The sequence below is a fragment of the Trachurus trachurus genome, assembly GCF_905171665.1.
Source record: "Trachurus trachurus genome assembly, chromosome: 11".
Taxonomy (NCBI): Eukaryota; Metazoa; Chordata; class Actinopteri; order Carangiformes; family Carangidae; genus Trachurus; species Trachurus trachurus.
This window is the reverse complement of record NC_139904.1, coordinates 10,561,799-10,583,669: the sequence shown is the minus strand read 5'-3', so window position 1 is coordinate 10,583,669 and position 21,871 is coordinate 10,561,799. Positions and strand designations below refer to the sequence as shown.

Genomic DNA, 21,871 nt, shown 5'->3' with positions numbered 1-21,871 from the left:
TCCGTGCCTTCTCTGAGTTATGGGGGGGGTCCACGCAGCAGTATTTGTCCATATAATGGTTGTGAATGGTGCTCACTTTTCTTCGTCCAAAAAGACACACCAAAAAACATCCAAATACCTCCATGCTGCTCGTCTTGTATTGAAGCCCCAACATGAGAAATTGTTCAGAAAAAAATTAAATAAGTCTATGGGCTCTATTTTAATAAACTAAAAGAGCGACATACACAGCCTCAGCTCAGTCACTACTCACCTCATCTACTGTGATGACACGGTCCCCCCACCTCCTCCTCCTCCCTCCCCCCTCCTCCTCCCTCACCAGGTTGAATGAACGTGCAATCGCGGGAAAAAGAAAACTCGCTAGTGGAAGCAGCAGCTCTACATCGCGCACAACCACAACAACGGCAACAACAGCAACTGCAACTTCCTCCTACAAATGTATGATCGTTGGTGTGACGTGCAGACCGCAGTGGGACGATTCAGTGACTGTAAGCACCCCAAGACTGCTACATTACAATTTACTGTTGCATTTTTCCGGTTCTGAGGTCAGATTTGCGAGTTCCGAGTGCATTTTAATGCAGCAAGCGCCGGGCCGGCTTGGATCATAACAAAGACAAATGCTGTATTTGCCCCACGGGCACTACACTGTTGGCGATTTTTTTTGTAAATTTAGTCATGGCTCCCCCCGACCCATCTTTTGCATATTTCAACTTGTTTTATGCTATTGCTGCTGTATTTGCGATAATGCTCCTTTAAGCTTCCTTTTGACATTTATGTAATTTTATGTGGTCTTCAAATATGAAAAGCAGAGTGATTTTGGTAAAAAAAAACTTGTTTAGATTTATTTATCTATGTGAAGAAATGAAAAGAATTCAATTTACAATGAAAAAAAAAGTATTAAATAGTTAAAGCAGAAGTGAGTGATCCGGTCGTTTTCGCTAATGCTGCGTTCCAGGCAGGCTTTTGAAATCGTAAATTACAGCTTCAAGTCACAACTTACGACTTTGTAGCGTTCCAGGCAACCCACTCGTGTTTTTCCGACCTGTTTTACCGGTGAAAGTCACTATAACGGCCACTTGTAACTTCCGACCGGTGAACTCGTACCAGATCGAACTGGTACCACTTCACGGTCGGAAAAATACGAGTTTCCTTGAACGCACCATAACAGTCCTCGTCGCTACGTCACCACATTCACGGCGTTCCTTGGCTGCACACAAAGCGATAGATATAACAGAGTGGCGACAGCCTTTGATGTCGCCGCCAGCGCGGTCACGTGGTTCATGTAGCTCCCAATAGTTCCAAACGAGGCTGCCGCTGTCATGTTCTTCTATGGGACAGACAGCACTGAGCTTGCTTTTGGACGGTAAATATTAAAAAATAAACCGTACAAAGGTGTATTTACAACTGTTACTGGATTACTGTATGTACATCAATGTCAGTTTTCAAACAAAAGGCAAAATCTTCTTGCTTCAAGGTTTTATTTGTCACTCTAAAGTGAAGATTAGCCTGCCCTACAGTAAAAATGGCATAAGAAGAGGAGTAAAGCAATATATTAAGCGGGAATATTTAAGCATCAAAGATGTTCAATCAAACCCACACGGTTTGAAACAACGTTCAAAACACACACAGCCAGTATCACAACTAAACATAAGCCCGTTAGCTTAATGCTAACGTATAATGCAAAACCTCATAGACGGGCTAACAGAAATTAGCATCGATATCGCCATTTCGCGGCAACCGAGCCATAGCAGTAAAGCTGCCAAAAACCTGGCTTTAGCGCTGTCAACACGTCACAGTTTTAATATTTTTTTCATGCAAGAAAGTCACCGTTTAATCCGGAGTCTGTGGTCAGTTCATAACGTTTGTTAGGAACTTGCACCGATGTTTGTTCTGGGAGAAGTGCAGAGTCTGTGTGAGCCCCGACCGGGGGACCAGGGGGGGCAGCGGCTGTCACAGCAGCAGCAGCCCGGTCTGCTGAGCTGATCTGCCGGGGCCGACCGTCCTCCTCCCGGAGGAGGAAACGAGCCAAGTAACGTATCCGCACGCTTTTAGAGGTTTACTGCTGGCTGGTTAAATTATTTTTTGGAGATTAGTGTTGGTTTTATTGATGAAATTTAACAACTGTGGCAGTGGCATTAGTTTGTGTGAATGAAAAGTGAGCAGGGCTGCTTCTGGGCTACGGACTGAAATCACCACAGTTACGTAAATAAATCAATGTTTTTCAATGAACCGATCAGTCTAATAATTTTTATTTTGTTAAGTCAACATGGTAACTGTACTTGGGAAAGATTATTACCACTTTATGACTTAAAATTGGTCGGTATTTCATCAACGTAGCTCAGTAGTTTCTTGCTGTGCAGCCATAGAAACAGACGTGGTCCAGCGCCGCGGGAGGAATGTTTGGAACTATTGAGGGCTCCATGACCCGGAAGTCGGCCCGCCATTTTTTACAACGGAGTCCTATGGGAGTGTCGCCACTCTGTTATATCTATCGCTCTGGCTGCACACACAGCCCTGCATGCCGTTCTCTCTCCTCATTGGATAAAAACTGTAGGATACGATAAATGTTTTCTCTTCGGCTCAGAGCAGAGCAGAGGGACTGAGAGACCCGTGTTTCAGTCCAAACACTCTATGTAAGTGATTGCTGTCGGAAGATATAACTATTTAAGACTTATATTAACACAAATATATCACTCACTTCTGCTTTAATTTGCATTTAATGTTAAAGCAGAAGTAAGCGATCCGGTCGTTTTGGCTAATGCTGCGTTCCAGGCATGCTTTGAAACCGTAAATTACAGCTTCAAGTCACAACTTACGATTTTGTAGCGTTCCAGGCAACCCACTCGTGTTTTTCCGACCTGTTTTACCTGTGAAAGTCACTATAACGGCCACTCGTAACTTCCGACCCGTGAACTCGTACCAGATCGAACTGGTACGACTTCACAGGTCGGAAAAACACGAGTTACGAGTTTCCTTGAACGCACCATAACAGTCCTCGTCCCTACGTCACCACATTCACGGCGTCCCTTGGCTGCACACACAGCCCTGCATGCCGTTCTCTCTCCTCATTGGATAAAAACTGTAGGATACGATAAATGTTTTCTCCTCGGCTCAGAGCAGAGCAGAGTGACTGACAGACCCGTGTTTCGGTCCAAACACTCTATGTAAGTGATTGCTGTCGGAAGATATAACTATTTAAGACTTATATTAACACAAATATATCACTTACTTCTGCTTTAATGGTTCAAAGGATGTCAGGCTAAATGGTCGGCCGACTCGGCCCCCACACATTTTTACCTCACCAAATCTGGCCCTCTTTGCAAAAAGTTTGGGGACCCCTGGTGTAAACCTACAATTTTATACTGGTTTGATAGCCATTAAGGCCAGTGAAAAATGGCTGAGCATTTACAAAGAGCTTGTGCCTTTTTCCCATGTCACCTCAGGAGGTGTTTGTTTTATAGCCACTTTTGGCAGAAATATTACAGTGAAATTCAACTGTGTCTAAGCTCAAACTAACACAAAAAACATTATCAAAAATACATCTTTAGTTGTTGAACAGCTCATGATTGACATTTTACTTTCATTCCAGCTAAACAAATAAGTGAATGTGTGATTTGCTTGTTTCATTTTTTTTTTAAATAAGTGATTCATGATAGCCAGCTTTGAATGACTGTTTTTCCAGAATCACCTTGTGTGTTGTGAAGCCAGTTAGGGCAAAGAAACATGTAATATGCCGACCATCCACGTGACAAGGCTCTGGCTATTATTTCTATAGCTATGTTTAATTTTTTATTGCTAGATGGTCCTATTGAAGGCCCAGGGTCTGGGTCCACGGTTCGCCACTGGGTTTAACACAGCCAAGTTCGTTCTTCACCAATCAAATGAGCTCCTCTCCTCGCCTTTAAATCCGCCGCGCGCGAGGCGCAAGTTTGATTCCACCGTGAAAGAGGGAGGCAGCAGTGAGACGGGAGGAAACTGATGTTCTGGTCCGGTTCAAGCTCGCAGTGTCCAAATAATGGTCGCGCGAACAGACCTCACGGGCTGACTATGCAAAAGTAGTCTGAGAGGGAGGAGGTTACTGATATTGTTATCCAGGTTTGCTCTGACATATTGAGAGCTGTTGCCCAGTAAAAAAAAAAATTAAAACAAACAGATCACAACATAAACAAATACCATACGTAACTAAAATGAAATCAGAAACAGCTGTGCGTAAAGGAGGCATCATGGAGTGTCTCTCTTTTTTCTTTAGAATTTTCCTGAGATGGGAGATGCCGAATATCTGCTCACTATCTGATGCCGATGCTGGTTGTGGTTTGCTAAGAGAAATGGTAGTTAGGGAGAGTGAGGTAATGTGAGACACCCCCTGTCTCTAGAAAACGGAACACCTTTTTGGTCATGTGACCATTATGTTTTCAAGCCCCTTCCATTTCCCCATGGTCATGAAGGAGAGGACCTCATGATGCTGTGGAAAGCATGTTTTTTTCACAGAAATGTTATTTTTGCAATGTAAATTTTCTTGCTGTCAACTTAATCAACTGTTGTGCCAAAGCAAATTGATTCAGGTAGAAAAACTTATATGAAACATGATGATGAACTACCAACACATAAAACCATGTGATGATGCTGGCTGAAAATTAGCCTGAATTTCTAAGAGAGGTCATTTTTTCTAAAATGGGGGTGTTGGGGTAAAGTGAGACAAATGCTGCGGGGTAAAGTGAGACCATGGATGTATTATAATTAATCCAAGAATGAGACTGTGAGCACACCACACACAAAGATTTACACTAGAATTTCGTCCCCCAAGCCAGAAATCTCACGTGATCAAGCATAATACTGCTTTGTTATGCTATGTGCTCTTCAGTCAGCTCGCTTATTTATCTGACATCATTTGAATGTTAATTAAAACATTTTGTGTTTTTGTTCTTGAGTCACTTTGTGTTGAGGAAAAAAAGTGCTTAATTGACCAATCCCCATGATTCTGTTACTAGTCCGACATTAGTTTTGGGATGTGTGGTTGTCAAGCTTGCTGTCAGGACTCTAACTGTTACAACATGTGTTGTTATGGTGGTTTCAGAGTGGGAAAAGTAAGTGGATCAGTTTACCCCATTGATTTCTCTAGTCTGTCTCAGTTTACCCCTGAGTTTGGATAAAGTGAGACACGAGACCACTTTTTAAAAAACAATCATATTTTCACTGCCCTTCGTCCCAAATACATTCTGATCATTTCCATTGCTAGGAAACATCCTGAATTAATTGGAAATGTGTACATTTTACTGATAAATCATTTTAGCTCACTTACACCCTTAGACCCTCACATCGACTGAGGAAAAACTCCATAGAAACCTGCAGGACGGACAGACGTGCAATAGATGTTGTTACAGACAAGAAAACTTTATTTGTTTTAAGTTTTTCGTTATGGTCGTGTGACGATGCGGCCGCTCGTCCACTAATAAATCAATAAGTATAAATAAATATAGCGGATCATCGCAACGGCACAGTGTGTAGTGTCAACATAGCAGCGACATGCAGTCATCCACCCTCACTGTCCTGCTCTTGGGACATCCACGGCTGCTTTTTTGTCCCAGTCCCTCGCTAGTTTCATAATTCAGTCAGGCTGAGTTTCCATTACGCATGCCGACAGCCTTTGATCTGTCATCAGCCTGACGGGACAATCGATATAGATATAAGTTTATGTGCTGATTCAGATAGTTACAATAAATAGGGGTTATTGTGATTATTAATTGCATTTAAATGTGCCTGGAACTGTGGAAACCTGCCTGTGAGGTCTTGGTGACTTGTGTGCACTGCGCGCTGGGCAGATGGAGGTAAAAGTGGTATCCATTCACAACCATTATATGGACAAATACTGCTGCGCAGACCCCCCGTAGCTCAGAGAAGGCACGGAGGACTCTGAAAATTCTCCCAGCCCTTAGTCGACATTCGGGTGAGTAGATAATGAGTGAAATTTGAATTTTAATTATCACAAAAAGAATAATGTGTAAAATGCCTTTGTATAAATTGAAGACTGAAATTAAAATTATTTTAATTCGATAATCAGTTGTGTTTTGTTGTATGACCACTTTTGGAGAATCATCAACATATGAGTGAGGGGGTAGGCTACTCGTGGCATGGCAAAAAGACTCAGGGGCTAAACAAGACAAAAAATGTTTGGGAACTACTGTTCTATGCAAAAGAAACCTTCAACTGTTCTTTGATAAATAAATAAATAATACTAGTATTATTGTAAACAATGCATATTTTAGCAACACTATTCTTACTGAGACAAAAAGCCAAAGTGCATGAGTGAAATTGAATGTTTGTTTAATATGTTGCAACCATCCTTGATCTGTGTTGCAACTCTCCGCAGGTTCCAACATCTGAACTCTTCCTTTCAAACAGATGACCACTGTTAACTGGAAAGTTCTTTCTATGGAAACAGTTTTTGTAAATACCACTTTAAAAAATGTGTTGTGTTGCATTACTGAAACAGTATGAGTTTATAAAGAGTATTTGAGACAGTCATTGGCAAGGCCATGCAAGGCAAGGCAATTTATTTGTATAGCCCGTTTTACAAACAGTTTGTCTCAAAGAGCTTTACATGGCATCGTAACAACATCCTCTGTCCTTAGACCCTCACATCGACTGAGGAAAAACTCCATGGAAAACCCTTTTAACAGGGAAAAATCAGAGAAACCTCAGGGTGAGCAACAGAGGAGGGATCCCTCACCCAGGACGGACAGACGTCCAATAGATGTTCTTACAGACAAGAAAACAGTTTACAACAGAGAATGTGGGAAACATGGAAATGTTAACAACAGCTGAAGGAGGAAGCTTCTGGTAAGCAAGGGAGGCAGGGAGAGCAGGCCAGCTTAATGGGAGGACTGGTTGGTGTAAAGTAGTGAAAGGTCCACACAATACTTATGAATTGATAAACTTTACTACTGGCTCTGAACACAGTCACACATGAGCACAAGCAAGCACACAGATGCAGGCGGCGGTGCAGAGAGATGGAGCTCCGGTGGCTGAAGGCTCTTCCTCCCAGTCTGATTTTAGAGATACTGGGAGTCAATGACAGACCTGCATTCTGGGAGTGGAGTGCTCTGGTAGGACAGTAAGAAATGATTAGTTATTTCAGATAGGTTGGAGTTAACTGCCTTTTCTCGAAAATTGCATATCCATAATAAAATGAGTATATCTCTGCAACCACAAGGTCTATTTGAATACTTTTGGTGTCATAGTAAAGGGGAAAAAATGAGGAATTGAGGAAAATAAATTTCAGTATATCTGTTACTGGTGAAGAGTAAATGAAGATGACACACAGAAAAAAAAAAAAAAATTCATATTCGCCTTAAAAAAATCATATTTTTGATGAGTGCCCTTTAGAATAATGCTGATGAAGCTCAAACTCTCTATAAAATCATTGTACAACATGTGAACATTGTCTCTGCAGTGGTTGATTCTGATTAATTGAAGCAGGACAAGATTATTGAGATTTTACTACAAAATATCCAGGCGAACTTTCCAAAATGTCCATTTTTGGCACAGCTTGGAACCACCTGCCACTATAAACTATTATTTAATCTTTATTTTCACACAATTTGGATAAACCAACTGAAAATAAATCTACTGGAACCGATTGTAAATCATGCTGTATTCAGTGTCTGCGTCTGAGCCCTGCTGAACTGAGAGCAGCTTCTGGATGGGTTTGGCTATCAGCCTCTATCTCTGCAGCGCATTGGTCGATTTGAGTAATTGACGGCTCATTCTGACCATTAGAGAGCATAGAATGACGCCAGACCCACGTTGATGTGATTGGCCGCACTGGCAGCCATGTGACAGCCATGAACCAATCAAATCAGCAGATCCACGTGCAGGCCAACGTGGGGTTGTGTGGGCTAGAGTGCCTTCATTAGATTCACATGACGTCACTGTGTTTCTGCGCCGCCATATTTGTGTCCGAATCAGGGCAATCTGGGCACAGATCACAGCGCCACGTTACCAGAACAAGTGGAGTAGTAGGAGGAAATCAGCAAGAGACCGAAAATTGACGTTATTTGAAAGATGCCAGGATTATATTGTGCTGTTGACTGTGATAGCAGTCGCCAAAAAACCCCGGACTGCAGTTTTATTCCATCCCAAAAGACGTAAAGTTATAGGCGGAATAAATAGTTGACTGCAGGCATCTATCAGTCGCAGCGTGGGCTGTGACAAGTCTCACAAAAAGAGGGGATTCACTTTTTTTTAATAACATGGATATATTGAATTCTGCATTTTGATTACTTTCTCATTAATTACTCACTGATTCTGCATTTAGGGTCTTTTATTTCTGTATAACAGACCGTTGCTAAGTAAAACAGGCCGTTGCTAGGGACGCCGCTCTGATCAGCGGAGCAGGGCAGAAGAACTATCAAGGATTTTTACCTTGTGTTTCATTTTTACCAGCTTCAGACTAATTGTGATGTTAGAGAAATGACTTGTAGCTTGTTAGAGGGAGAGTGGAGGCTCTCTGCCTCCCTCACCGCTGCTGGAAACCAAACCTGCGATCAGAGCAGACAGAGCGGACGGGCCAGCGCAGTGTCACAGCTGTGACCAGCTGTGTCTGTGCCACCGCGAGTCCGTGACATACGTGTCCCGTAACCGTCATCTCTTATGACAGACAGGACGACATAAATGCGCACATCGTAACATTTACATGATAATTCATCAATCTACTGATTGATTATCAAAAGCTCGTTGAAAACAACTACACACGAGTCGACCGAGAGGAGGGTGAGGAGCAAACAGCGGAGAAGTGACCGGACTAAGGACTTTGATCAACATTACGTCTCTAATTAATTAATTAATTAATTAATAAACTGTGTAATAAGTGGGATAATATAGAGTTAGTCTGTTGTTATAGAGATATAAACCCAGACAGGATGTATGAAACCCTGTCATTTTGTCAAGAAACTGTCATTTCCATCCTGCGGTTTGCATGCTGTCATATGAGGAGACCTGTCAAATCGGACACAAATATGGCGGCGGTCCCTTCGACGTGACGTCACTGCAACCCATGAATATAGACCTTTTCAGAGGGTATAAACAAATACAGGTGTTACCAAGGATACTAATTAAGGCTCCATTCCATTTAGTGTAGCAGAGCGTTTTCTAATGAGCCACACCTGTCTTTAGGCGCGTTTCCACTGCAGGAACTTCGGGGTAATTTTACGGGGCCAGCCCCGTAGGTGCGTGTTTCCACTGCAGGAACCTCCCCCACAGGGCCATTTACAGAAACTTTTACGGGGGCAAACGGAGTACCTACTCCAGGGTAGGTACTCCGTTCGGCCCTGAAAAGCTCCTGGGTGGGGCTCGAGGTTAACCCGGCACTGATTGGCTAAAGCTAGAGCAGGCTCTGACGCTACCAGAAAGCCCCAAAACAACCGGCATTTTTAAAAGGGGGAGCAGAAGGGGAGCATTAGCCTAGCAGACACCGCTGTAAACAACAAGAAAACAGCAGGAAGATGTACACAAATGGACCGACGATGAGGTGCAGACATTGATTTCAGTCTACAGCACCGAGGAGATTCAGAGGGGGTTTGAGTTATCGCGGCGAAATGAAAATATCAGCGCACCTCGACACACAGGGGATCCATCACGCCGCAAAACAATGCCGTGAAAAGTACAAAAAAAAAAAAAAAAAAGAAAACTCAAGCAGTATTACAATCAGCCGCCATGTGCACAAACACACAAACGCGGCTGCCGCCTCAGCTCCTTCCATCCTTCTTTGCTGTTGTTATGATTTTTGTGCATGTGCCCACCAGCTCACAGGCCCAAGGGGCAGAACACAAGCACCTGAGAGGCGCCCTCACAACTTGTGGTTACCCTAACTGGACCTTTGTGAAAACTGCAGCTGCTTCCAGAAAGAAAACCAGCAAAGTGGTTGAGAAAGAAAGACAAAACAAGAGAAAAAACATAGTCATTCCATATGTGTCTGGAGTATCAGAAAAACTCAGGAGGATCTTTAACAAACACCGTATCCCTGTGTATTTCAAACCCAGCAACACACTCAGACAGAGACTGGTACATCCCAAGGACAGAACACCACACACCCACAAAAGCAATCTGGTGTATGCAGTCCAATGCAACGAGGAATGCAAAGACCTCTACATTGGAGAAACAAAACAACCACTGCATAAACGCATGGCCCAACACAGGAGAGCAAACTCCTCAGGACTGGACTCTGCTGTTCATTTACATCTCAAGGAGAAAGCCCACTCCTTTGAGGACAGCAATGTCCAAATCCTAGACAGAGAGGACAGATGGTTTGAAAGAGGAGTTAAAGAAGCCATTTTTGTAAAAGTAGAAAAACCAACCCTCAACAGGGGAGGAGGTCTGAGACACCACCTATCCCCAATTTACAATGCTGCCCTTTCATCCCTTCCCAGGAGACTCAACAATCTAGCCTCAAAGAACAACTACTGTTCACAAGTGGCAAGTGACTCCAACGACTGTCGTTAGAACACAATAGGGCACTAACGAAGTCGAAACCAACTTCCCACCAACGACTGTCACTCCAACTACTGTCGTTGGCACTTGGAGCACAAAAGGGAACCAGTGACATCATCACCCTTGTGAAACGCCCACACAAGAGGTTAAATAGTGAGTCTCCACACCAGATAGTTGGACCAGTCCCAGCCTGGTCAGCTGCGTACATGAACTGATGAAGCCTCTTGGATGAGAGGTGAAACGTCTTCCTAGACAAATAACTAAGTCCAGTTGCTTTCGATTTAACCTCCTTTGAAATACTATGACCTGGACAAATGAGAATATGCACCGGCTTATTTTTCAAGATAGCGTGAACGGTGGGTTTCAAAGAGGGTGTCAAAATAATTATGAGACATAGTGCTACAAAAGAAACAAAAAATAAAACATTCAAAATGATTGTTAGTTAGTCTACGCTCCATCAAAACACAAAAACCCACTGAGTGCAATGTAAAAATGCCGGTAGCTGCCCCTAAATTACCCAGGATGCATCAGTCATTCTCATTTGCATAAAAAAGCCGCTCTGGTCTATAGGCACTCTAGTGTGCGCTCCGTGCAGGCTTCCCACGGGTCCTAAAGCCGTTTCAGATGTAAACACTAGGCAGAGTTAAACTGGAAATATTGTGGATTTACCCATAAAACAACCTTTTCACGGCAAAACAGCAAAGGTAAGAGGAAATGTACGACCATGTTTTGGCCACGCAGCGTCTGTGGTTGCTCGACTTTGCTCGTTGTTGGCTTCTCCCTCTGCCGTGCTGCTGCTAGCTGCTTAGTCGCGGTTGCTATGTAACGCCCCAATGTTAGTATCCGGCTCGTTGAGATGAGCGGTGGCTGATGTGTTTTGCATAATGTACAGTTGTATACGAGCCAGAAATGTGGCGACTGGGTCCACACAGAGGTGCTTCATGAAGTTTGATATCTAGTTGTTTGTTTGAGTAGTGTTTGGGCTGTGTTTGGGTCATATACGTTTTTACACGTTGTAGCCCAGCTTCTGCTGTTTAATTTGACATATAATATGACCATATTGTTTCATAATCAGTGCAGTGGTGTGGTGGCTCTGTTATTGTTATGCATGTCTTTAAGTCCCCCAATTGGGGGACTCTTGATTTTAACAGGTTGAGCCTTATAAGTCAGCAGAAGGATTTTGAAGTCTATTCTAAATCCTACTATGGAAGCCAGTGGAGAATGAAACAGACCGTTTTGCAGAGCCCTGTTTTTGAGAATGCTGTGATGTTTGATCTTTGGGGTATTTTGACCGAAGCACGTATGTCACCCTAATGTCGGGCTGGGGTGAAAACAAGTCGGGGTGTGGGAGGAGGAGGCAGCGGAGTCAGGACGGACACATGGGGAGGTGGAGGGAGAAAGGAGGCGTGGTCTCGGGGTTAATTAGGGAGCGCAGGAAGATGGATAGATCCTCAACAGAGGGGTGAGGGCAACCGAGGTGTCACCACCATGGAGAGGGAGAGGGGGAGACAAAGGATGGGCAGCCATTTTGGACATTTAAGTGTGTTACATACTCACCAAAGTGATGAAGAAGTCTCACACTGAGCCACTAAACTATGTCCCTGATGTACTGAGAAGCATTTACTTATATCCTTAGTGACACCAGGCTACATAGTTATTCATTCAGGTATTTGTTAATGTTAATCACATTTAAAATTGAGCATTTACTATTAAAATATAGTAAAAATCCAGGTTTCTATCTGTGTCAGGTCATTAAGTTTGTTTTTATTTTAACACGCCTCGTGCTCATAATGTTTGAGGTTCATGTTCAGAGGAAACCGTTGACGAACAGGAGGGGCCGAGGCGAGACAATGAGATGGAGTCTGGGGTGAAACTCAAGGTCAACAAAACCCCTGATCAATACAGAGTATGGATCGATTGATGAACGGTCAGCTGAGGAAGGAGACGCCTGACACTTTCTAAACACGGTGGTGGACAGCTGGACAGATGAAGGGGTGGAAAGCTAAACCCCCAGAGAGAGACTGAACACACACACACACACACACACACAGAGAGAGAGAGAGCAGTGATGTATAAACTGACAATGACAATGAAAAGAAACAGTTTATTGAGCTGTTTATGTGAGCTGCATCTGTGTGTTTCAGTTACTACAGATCACAATCATTCATAGATAGATAGATAGATAGATAGATAGATAGATAGATAGATAGATAGATAGATAGATAGATAGATAGATAGATAGATAGATAGATAGATAGATAGGTAATAGGTCGTGGGGTCACAATGAGCGTCGGGGTCGTTAGATCAATAGGTGCGTTTCCATCAGCTGTTTAGATGCGCATCGAGATGTATCGCATCAGAAAATGATGATGGAAACGCTGTGATTCGCATTAAAATCTCCTGATTCGCACAAAATGAAATACGCTCGCTATGGCCGGGTTTTGGTTGATTCGAATGGGATGGAAACAGCTGTATGCGAATTAAGTGTGACGTAGCGCACTTTCACCCCATCTGCTCCCGTGTTACAGTTCACTCACAAGACAACATCAGGGTTTCCGCTGTCACACAACAATTAATTAATTGTGGCGCATCGCCATGGCAAAATAAAAGCCCCCACACACCTTCATATGTGATTACTGCACAGTTCTTCATAGTTCCTCCTCAGTAAAAACCAAACTTATCAACCAGCGCGTCCAGCGTTTATCATTAATAAACTAATAGGCCTAAAGTCGGCAGGTCTGTCATAATCTCTACCTGGCTTTGGTATAACAGATAATATGGATTTTACTTTTAGTGGATAAAGCAGATTAATGATTTATACATGTATGGTGTAACATTGAAGACAAGCTACCTTTAGCCTAATGTTGTGTGTGCCCTGGACACATCCAAAAACACAAACACACTGTATGCCAAGTCTGAAATCTGAGGATATTGTAGGGCCATTTATACAGGCACTTTGTGCTTGCCAACCTGCTGTGGCCATGTTGCTCAGTCCCATGTCCTCTCTGGCCTGGCTCTTTGGTAACTCTGTAACCCAGAACCTCAATGACCTTTGGTTGCCCTTCAAAAAGAGTGGGACAGCATGAACAGCATGAGACGTCGTTGTCAAGCTGTAATTGAAGTTCAAAGGCACATAACAAGTTATTGAGACATTTTTTGTTGTGGTGTACCGACCACTGTTGGCTTTTGTTTCAATAAATTGTTTTAGATGAGGAAATAACCAGTGCATGCTTCTACTGAAATTATCTACTTTCATGATATAATATCACTGTAGTGTGAACTTTTCACATTTTCCAAATTTTCACCCGAAAGCCAAATATCTCTAACTTTTTGTGAGTAGCGTATATTCAAATACTGTGGCACCGCCAGATAGATAGATAGATAGATTTTATAGGGTTTTTTCTGCCCCCCTCCTTCCTCTGCTACCGGTGTGGAGGTGTCTGCTCTCCCCCTTAACTTTTCCTCTGATCTGCACTCCATCCTCTGACCACCTGTTTTCAACCCTTTATTCTAATCAGCATTATCAGGAAATGTGGTGATTTTTCCTGATCTCTCATCCCTCCCTCCGTCCTCTGCTACCGGTAGCAGAGGTGTCTGCTCTCCCCCCAAACTCCTCTGTTCTTCACTCCATCCTCTGACCCCCCTGTTTTAACATCCTCTCTTCTTCTGGTCCTCTGTCTGTCACTGGGCAGACCATGGGATACATCCGCTATTACAATGTGGGGGTGTCGCTTCTCGCACCGCAGCAGGTGTGGCCTCCACCTGCTTCAGGGTCGGGTGTAGTTATTAGGATGTAGGGAGAGAGAGTGTTACGGGTCCCAAGGATGAGGACCGTGGTGACAAATATGTTACCTGTAAAAGCAGGTGAAGAGCGGAGTAATGAAGACACCATGCGTCTCTGTTTTCCTCCAGAATGTGTCTGAGTCTGATTTATTTTACACAAAATAAAAGCTATGTAAACACTAAACATGAGTCTTCACTATACAATTCAGCTGGTTCTTTGTTCACATCATTCACATTCAACTATTCCACAACCTCAGTGAAATATGTTCTCTTTAAGCAGTTTCAGTTTCTCTAATAATCACATTTCTTTTCATACACAGTTATATTCAATAAACAGTATCAGTAAATACATCACATGTTTGTCAAATTCAGTATTTTACCGGTAGAAATCACTATTCACAGTGTATAATGAAAATCCAGCATGTTGGAATAACCCTTTAATTGCATCTGTTAGCTACACAGAAGTGCTCATAGTGCTTGTGCTACACTAGCTAATAAACTCAGTCACTTTTAAATATTAACTGTTAACATTCACATCTCAACAAAAATATACTTTAATTGGAATGATACAAACATAACCCGTGTTTTTGTATAAAGTGCCCAGACTCTCATTACGAGTGCTTGACCTGAACGAGCTCGGCTCGTTAATGGCGGCTGTGCGGCGCATTTCTCCCGTTTTCTAGCGCATGTTACCCGTAAATAACTCAAACAAACCGTCTTAAACTCTCTTGTTTACATTAGCATGGATAAAAGGCAACAACATCAAACAACATTTTCCGGTTCTCAAACCGTTTACCGACCTGTAAAAGCAGGTGAAGAGCGGAGTAATGAAGACACCAGGCGTCTCTGTTTTCCTCCAGAATGTGTCTGAGGTAGCAGCGGAAGGTGGGGCTCCTTTACCGTACCCCCCGAACACCTGGAGCAACCACAAACGGTCCGCCCCACTGCTTTTCTAAATAAAATGACTCCTTTCATATGGTTCTCTATTTTTTAAATAAAATAAATGAAAATAAATACATATATTAATAAGAAGTGTCCCATACATACATAGGTTTTATACAAAATAATATTAATGTGGCCATTCCCTCTTAGGGGTGCCACAAGAGCAATAAATTAACAAGTCCTGTACACAAGCACCTTACACATACACTCATCCCACCTACTCTATAAAAAATAAAATAAACAAAAACCTACCACATCAGATGTTAGTGACGGGGGTCAAGGAGATGTGGTCCTCTTGATCCTTGTACATGAAGCCATCACATGCACCATCCGATGTGTCCAACATGTCATCAAAAATAAGACGTTTTCTAATGCCTTCAAAACATCTAATGGCCTTGTCCTTTTTGACAACTTCTTGCAAAGCATTAAACAATGAGCACACCGCTGCTCTGTCGCACCACTGCACAAAAAATAAATCATTAAACTCTTTTGACTTTGCAGATGTGCAGTCTAAATGGGCTGTGAGATACAGCGAGGACCCGTTGTGGCATGCCCTATATGTTTCTGGACCAGACGGGCTGTGCCACGAGTTGCAATAAAACTCATTATAAGTGGGAGGAGGACTACAGTGAAACTTAGATTGTAATATGTCATAAAAATTGGTCCAGTCGCGAAGAGCCATTCCGTGATCCTCCCCTATGCCATACATATTTACACTATCATCTCCGACTGTGAGATGTACTTTACCATCCACATATTCAACGGTGTAGACGTACCTAAAGACGCCGGTCACACTATCAGAAAACTGCAGCTACGAGTTACTGGCAGCTACTGACTGGTGATGAACCGCGACCAGCAAGTTTCTCGGGTAAGGGAGGGGCTCTACCAGCTGGGAGGGAGAGCGAGTGAACTGAGCTGCTGTGAACCGCGAGTCGAGTATGCGGTGAGTTCCTCGGGTAGGGGAGGGGCTCTGTGAGCTGAGTGGGAGAGCGGTGAGCAGAGTTTCTGTGAACGAGTGAACGGCGAGTTGGTGAGTTCCTCGGGTAGGGGAGGGGCTCTGCGAGCTGGTAGGAGAGTGGGTGAACTGTGCTGGAGCAACAGAGCCGTTGCTTCAGCCACGTAGCTAATACAGCAACTAGCTTGATACATTTACGCAATTGAAGTTGGAATAACAGTTGTGTGACATCTCTTCTTAGCAGCTAACTGCTAAGAAGAGATGTCACACAACTGTTAGCAGCAGTGAGTCAGTGAACGAGTTAATGGAGACAATAACTCGTGATTCCCGAGTCAGTAAAAATAATCTCGAGTTTTGAACAATTCGTTCATGAATCGCACATCACTACTCCACAGGGATGGAGCTACCCACGAGGGTAGCCTCCGGACTGCCTCCTTCAGTAGGATCCGTCGTGCAGCCGAAGTTGAAGTGGACTTCCTCGGCCCCGAGGCGCTGCGGAGATGTTGCCAACCGCCGTTGGAGAGGAGCCCAGCGCGGGTCCAGCCTTGGGGGCATCCGGGCATGGAGGCGGTGCATGATCAGCACCCCTGTCATCAGCGAGCTCAGACAGGGGCTGAAAGTGGTTGAGGAGTGTGACAGCAGGGATGTCAGGGCTCCCCGTTGATGTCGTTTTTCGTCCTTTGACCACTACCTCGGCCCATGGCTGGCGGTGGTTGGGCGTTGAGCAGGAGGACGGGGAGACGGTGGTCTCACAAACGCCACGCATGCGTACGCGTACGTTCAGTGGCAGCGTGACCGTAGGTAACCACGGAAACTCCGCGGAGCTGTCAGCCACTTGTGAACCACTGTTCACAAGTGGCAAGTGACTCCAACGACTGTTGTTATAACACAATAGGGCACTAACGAAGTCGAAACCAACTTTCCATCAAAGACAGTCATTTAAACGACTGTCGTTGGCACTTGGAGCACAAAAAGGGAACCAGTGACATCATCACCCTTGTGAAACGCCCACACAAGAGGTTAAATAGTGAGTCTCCACACCAGATAGTTGGACCAGTCCCAGCCTGGTCAGTTGCGTACATGAACTGATGAAGCCTCTTGGATGAGAGGTGAAACGTCTTCCTAGACAAATAACTAAGTCCAGTTGCTTTCGATTTAACCTCCTTTGAAAAAAAAAAGCTCTCCATGATTCTTCATTTTTGTCACATTGTCCTTTTTGCAATGAACTCCTTTTTGTATGCAAGTAAAGACATGTCAGCGGTGATCACTTCTTTTCATCAACACATAAATATACCTATCTATCCATCCATCCATCCATCCATCTAGATAAAGAGACATGGCTGGGCACAACAGTGACTTTTTGTAACTGCAATGTCTCTCTGTCACTCGCTCAGTTTGGTTTACAGTAATCAAAATTGTTCTACAAAAGTGTATGCTTGTGTAACCATTTGAAAAACTTGGTTGTACCAGTGTCAAAAGTGGGAGGAGACTTCAGCAGGTTCTGTGCTCTGTTCTTCTATTCAATCCAAACTTTGTTTTACTGTAATAGATTTTATATCATACTGTATGTGGTCTTGACCTCAACACTACTGTGAAATGAAAGTAGTGCGAGAGTGAAAGGAAAGACACTGATGTAATGAGGTTTTGTCTGTTCACAAAATGAACAAACATCAGTCATCCATTACTGTAAGATGCCGACCTGAATGTTGTGTAGTTCAAGATAAAACTGGACGTGGTGCTGATGTTTTGACATGTGACCTTCTTAAAGTCTAAAATCTAATATCTTCTTCTTCTTTTTTAATCAAAATCAATCTATCTTTGTATATGTATAATTTACTTGGGAATAAATCTGTTATGTTGCCTTGATGTTTTCTGTTCTCTTTATGGGACAAGGTCTTGTAGTACTGAAAACTGACCACTAGATGGGGACATGGTGTTGGTTTGCAGCTCAGGAAACTCAACAAAGGAGCAGATGTGATGCATCACACGGCCATCAAATTCTATAATATTGCATAATAAATAAATAATTCAGTGGGGAAAAGGCTGTGAAAAGCTATGACCACTCCAGGCTTTGTGTTATCATGACCCAAAACTGTGGTTCAGAAGAGGCTGTAGCAACTTTCAAAGAAACCAATTTACATCATGATCAACACAAAAACCTGACACTCACCTATAGAATGAGCCATACTTTAGCTTTACAAAGGTTTAAGTCGCTCCACTGTCACGGTTCATCTATGTGCAGCAGTGGCACGCAATAAGGCGTTATCGATAAGGCAGCACCTCACTCTACCTCTAACCGTGGCATTTAGGGTGTGTTACAACTAACCCAGACTATATGGGGTGAATTGTGACATTTCACTCCTTGTGTTTGAGACTAATGCATTTTCTGTTCTGTGTTGCAGAGATAAAAGCTACACCATTTACTGTAATAGCATATACTTGTCACTAGTTTGGCCACATTTTGATGTCTGGCCAAAAAGTACTCCAAGATGTTGCTCAAAAATGTTTCATCCACTCCCGGTCACTTCCCAATTTTTGGGAAGTGAGGACATTTTGGCCGGTCGTCACTTTTTCCAAGGGCTGTTACAGGGTTAAGACTTTAGGTTATAATTAGGTTTAAGTTAGGTTAAGAGTAATGCTTAAAGTTAGGCATTTGTTTTGGATGGTTAAGGTTAGGGTAAGGGGCTAGGGAATACATTATGTCAATGAGTGTCCTCACAAAGATAACATTACAAGGGTGTGTGTGTGTGTGCGTGTGTGTGTGTGTGAGAGAGAGAGAGAGAGAGAGAGAGAGAGAGAGAGAGAGAGAGAGAGAGAGAGAGAGAGAGAGAGAGAGAGATTAGTAAAATCGAAAGTCAAACTCTTTAACTTTTACAATTTTCCCAGAAACCACGTGATCACAGCCCAACCTCCTTGATCCAACTCCCAACCCCTCCTTCCCACGACTCTAAGTATAAAAGATGGGTCTAAGCTTGTTTATATGAGCACTGACGGGACAGCAGAGGCTCCCTGAAGAGGTAAGTGTGCAGACATATCTCAGATATCTGTAATCATGTTGTGAGCATGAAATCAGTGTAGTCATCATGCATGTTTACACATGAACTTTCTAGCCACTTGTTGACAGATTCACAGCCTACTTGGCTTACACTATCTATCCCGTTTTCCATTCCTTTTCCAAACAGTGTATTCAGCTTAACTAAATTTCCTTTTCAATCTGGCATTATGTGTCACCCAAAAAAAACTAACAAAAAAAAAAACCTCAAAGCTCCGGTTTTGTGTTTAATGTCGATGTGTTATTGTTTGGTATTGTATTAGATTAGAATATTTAACGGTATTTAAAGGTATACTGTTTTTATGGCGTTATTTCCATGTTAATTTTTGTCCTCCTCAGGTAAACATGTATGAGGGTTGGGCAGCCCCCAGGCAGGATTAAAAGCCTGATTAAAAAGGTGTGTCTTTGACCTTCCTTTAAAAATATCAACAGTCTCTGCAGTCCTGAGGCTCTCCGGCAGGCTAAATGCCGCCTCACCGTGGGTTTTAGTTCTGGGTTTTGGTATGGATAAAAGGCCGGTGCTGGAGGACCTCAGAGTCCGCAAGGGTTGATATGGTAAAAGCAGGTCAGATAAGTAAGAGAGCGCAAGGCCGTTAAGACATTTAAGAAAAAGTAAAAGAAGCTTAAAATCGATCCTGAAGCAGACGGGGAGCCAATGCAGCGACTCTAAAACCGGTGTAATGTGCTCCCGCCCTCTTGTCCTCGTCAGCACGCATGCGGCTGAGTTATAGGCTATAGAAGGGAGGCCCCAAGAAAAAGAAGATATGGGCACAGGAGCTGAATATCAAATTACACAGAGGGACCACGGCGGTCTCAGCATGTCAAGCACTAATTATTATCACTGATTTTTGTCATTACAATTGAAAATATTCAAATTGTGTATTTGACCTGTAACATGCACTTTGTAACCAGGCTTTGTAATCATGTCTATATGGGTCTGGAAATCCCCTTGAGTCTGTTGTTACATTGACTTTCCTCCTGTATAAGATGATCAAAGTATTTGTTTTCATTTTGCAGAGATCAAGCATCCAGCTGTAACGTTGAGATCATGGATAGTGTTGTTTATTATGGGTACGTATATTAGACTCTACTGTACTGAAATTTCACCCTGTCACCTGTACTAAATTAAACCATGCCATTGCCTGCTGTATGTCACAGAGAGTTTTGTTACACACAATTCATTTAAACATGATTATTTCTAATTTCTGTTAATTAGACCTGGAATTTTAAGTGAATCTGGCAAATTAATCTGTTTACCATTACAATAAAATTTAGCAGTGGACTCTCCTCAGCTCTTTCTATTATGTAACTAAGCTTTAACCCTTTCCTGTCTGCATCACAGGCCTGGAGGGCAGCAAGTGGAGTTGAGTCTGTCCAATAGTCTGATGGTACCACTGAAGAGTGGACTCACTTCCTTCATCACTGTCTCGGGGATCCTCCTCAGTATCAATGCAGACATGGTCCTTCCTGGATCCCAGACCTTTGATGATATCAGACGACAGATTGAGAACATGAAGCAGCAGATGGAAGAGTCAGAGCAGATAGCCAAAAAAGAGCTTCAACAAGTGGATAGGGCAACTGCGACTCTCACTGTAGAGCAGAGTCAGTTAGCACAGCAGAAAAAACAGAAGACTGAAGAGTTGAATAATTTGAATACGCAGCTGTCATCACTCCAGTCCACTCTAAAAAGTCACAACCGAGCTTTAGCAACAGCCACGAGAAGCCTGCGGTCAGCAGAAAACACCCTGAGTGACATGAGAGCAAAGATGGATGAAGCACAGAGAACACGAGATGCAGGGATTGGTATTACTTTTATTCCAATTGTGGGTTGGATTCTTGGTGAGTAAATGCACCATGTTATTAGTTATTTTATAACAATAAAATGATCACTATATGTATCCCACTGAAATGAAAAAGGGGACTTGGCTCTATAGTTTTCTGTTACAATATTTGTCATTGATGTGTTTCATCATTAATCTACTTGAATTTCAGGACCAATTATGATTGTTAATGCTCAATCTGAAATGGACCAGGCCTCTGAAGCTGCGGACGAAGCTCGTCGACAAGTAGATAACTGGATATCTGACGTGAAACATTATTCTAACCAAATACAGCGCCACAATTCCTGGATCAGTGAAGCTCGTCGTGACATCTCAGCAGCTGACAATAAGATTCGTGAGACAAAAGCCAAACTTCGTGTTGTTGCTGATATTCAGGATAAAATTAGACGAACGGTCACTCAGCTGGGGCTGCTGAGTGGGGTGGGGAGTGTGGCGGAGCTGCAGACCCGACATCTGATCCTGCTGGATCCTATGATGAGGCTCTTGGAGGACATGACATCAAAACTGCGTCAGATCAGTGGAAATGAGCTGCTGTACAGGGAAGGTATACCGCACCTGGTGGAGAACATGAGGAGGAACCACAGGAAACTTCAAGTGCTTGCTGACAGCAGAAACAGTGCAGATATTAATGGTTGGATATGATTTGCAATTGACCCTTCGCGTAAGCCCTGCCCCCTTGGTTACTGTTGCTACGGCGGGCAAGCTTTCACTCCCAGCCATGCTCCTGGCAATATTTGGTATCGATTTCAAAGGAAATATCAGCAAATGTCTGGATAAACTGTTCTGAGATAATAGAGAGAAAAAGTCACAAAGATC

General features: G+C 43.2%; 1 long non-coding RNA gene across 1 annotated transcript; it reads left to right on the top strand.

The window, feature by feature from the left end:
- The first annotated feature begins 19,153 nt into the window (after nucleotides 1-19,153).
- Nucleotides 19,154-21,406, top strand: LOC310993756. Its single transcript, XR_014595761.1, has 4 exons — nucleotides 19,154-19,179; nucleotides 20,232-20,285; nucleotides 20,557-21,053; nucleotides 21,207-21,406. It is a non-coding gene; the product is annotated as an uncharacterized lncRNA (long non-coding RNA).
- Nucleotides 21,407-21,871: the final 465 nt, after the last annotated feature.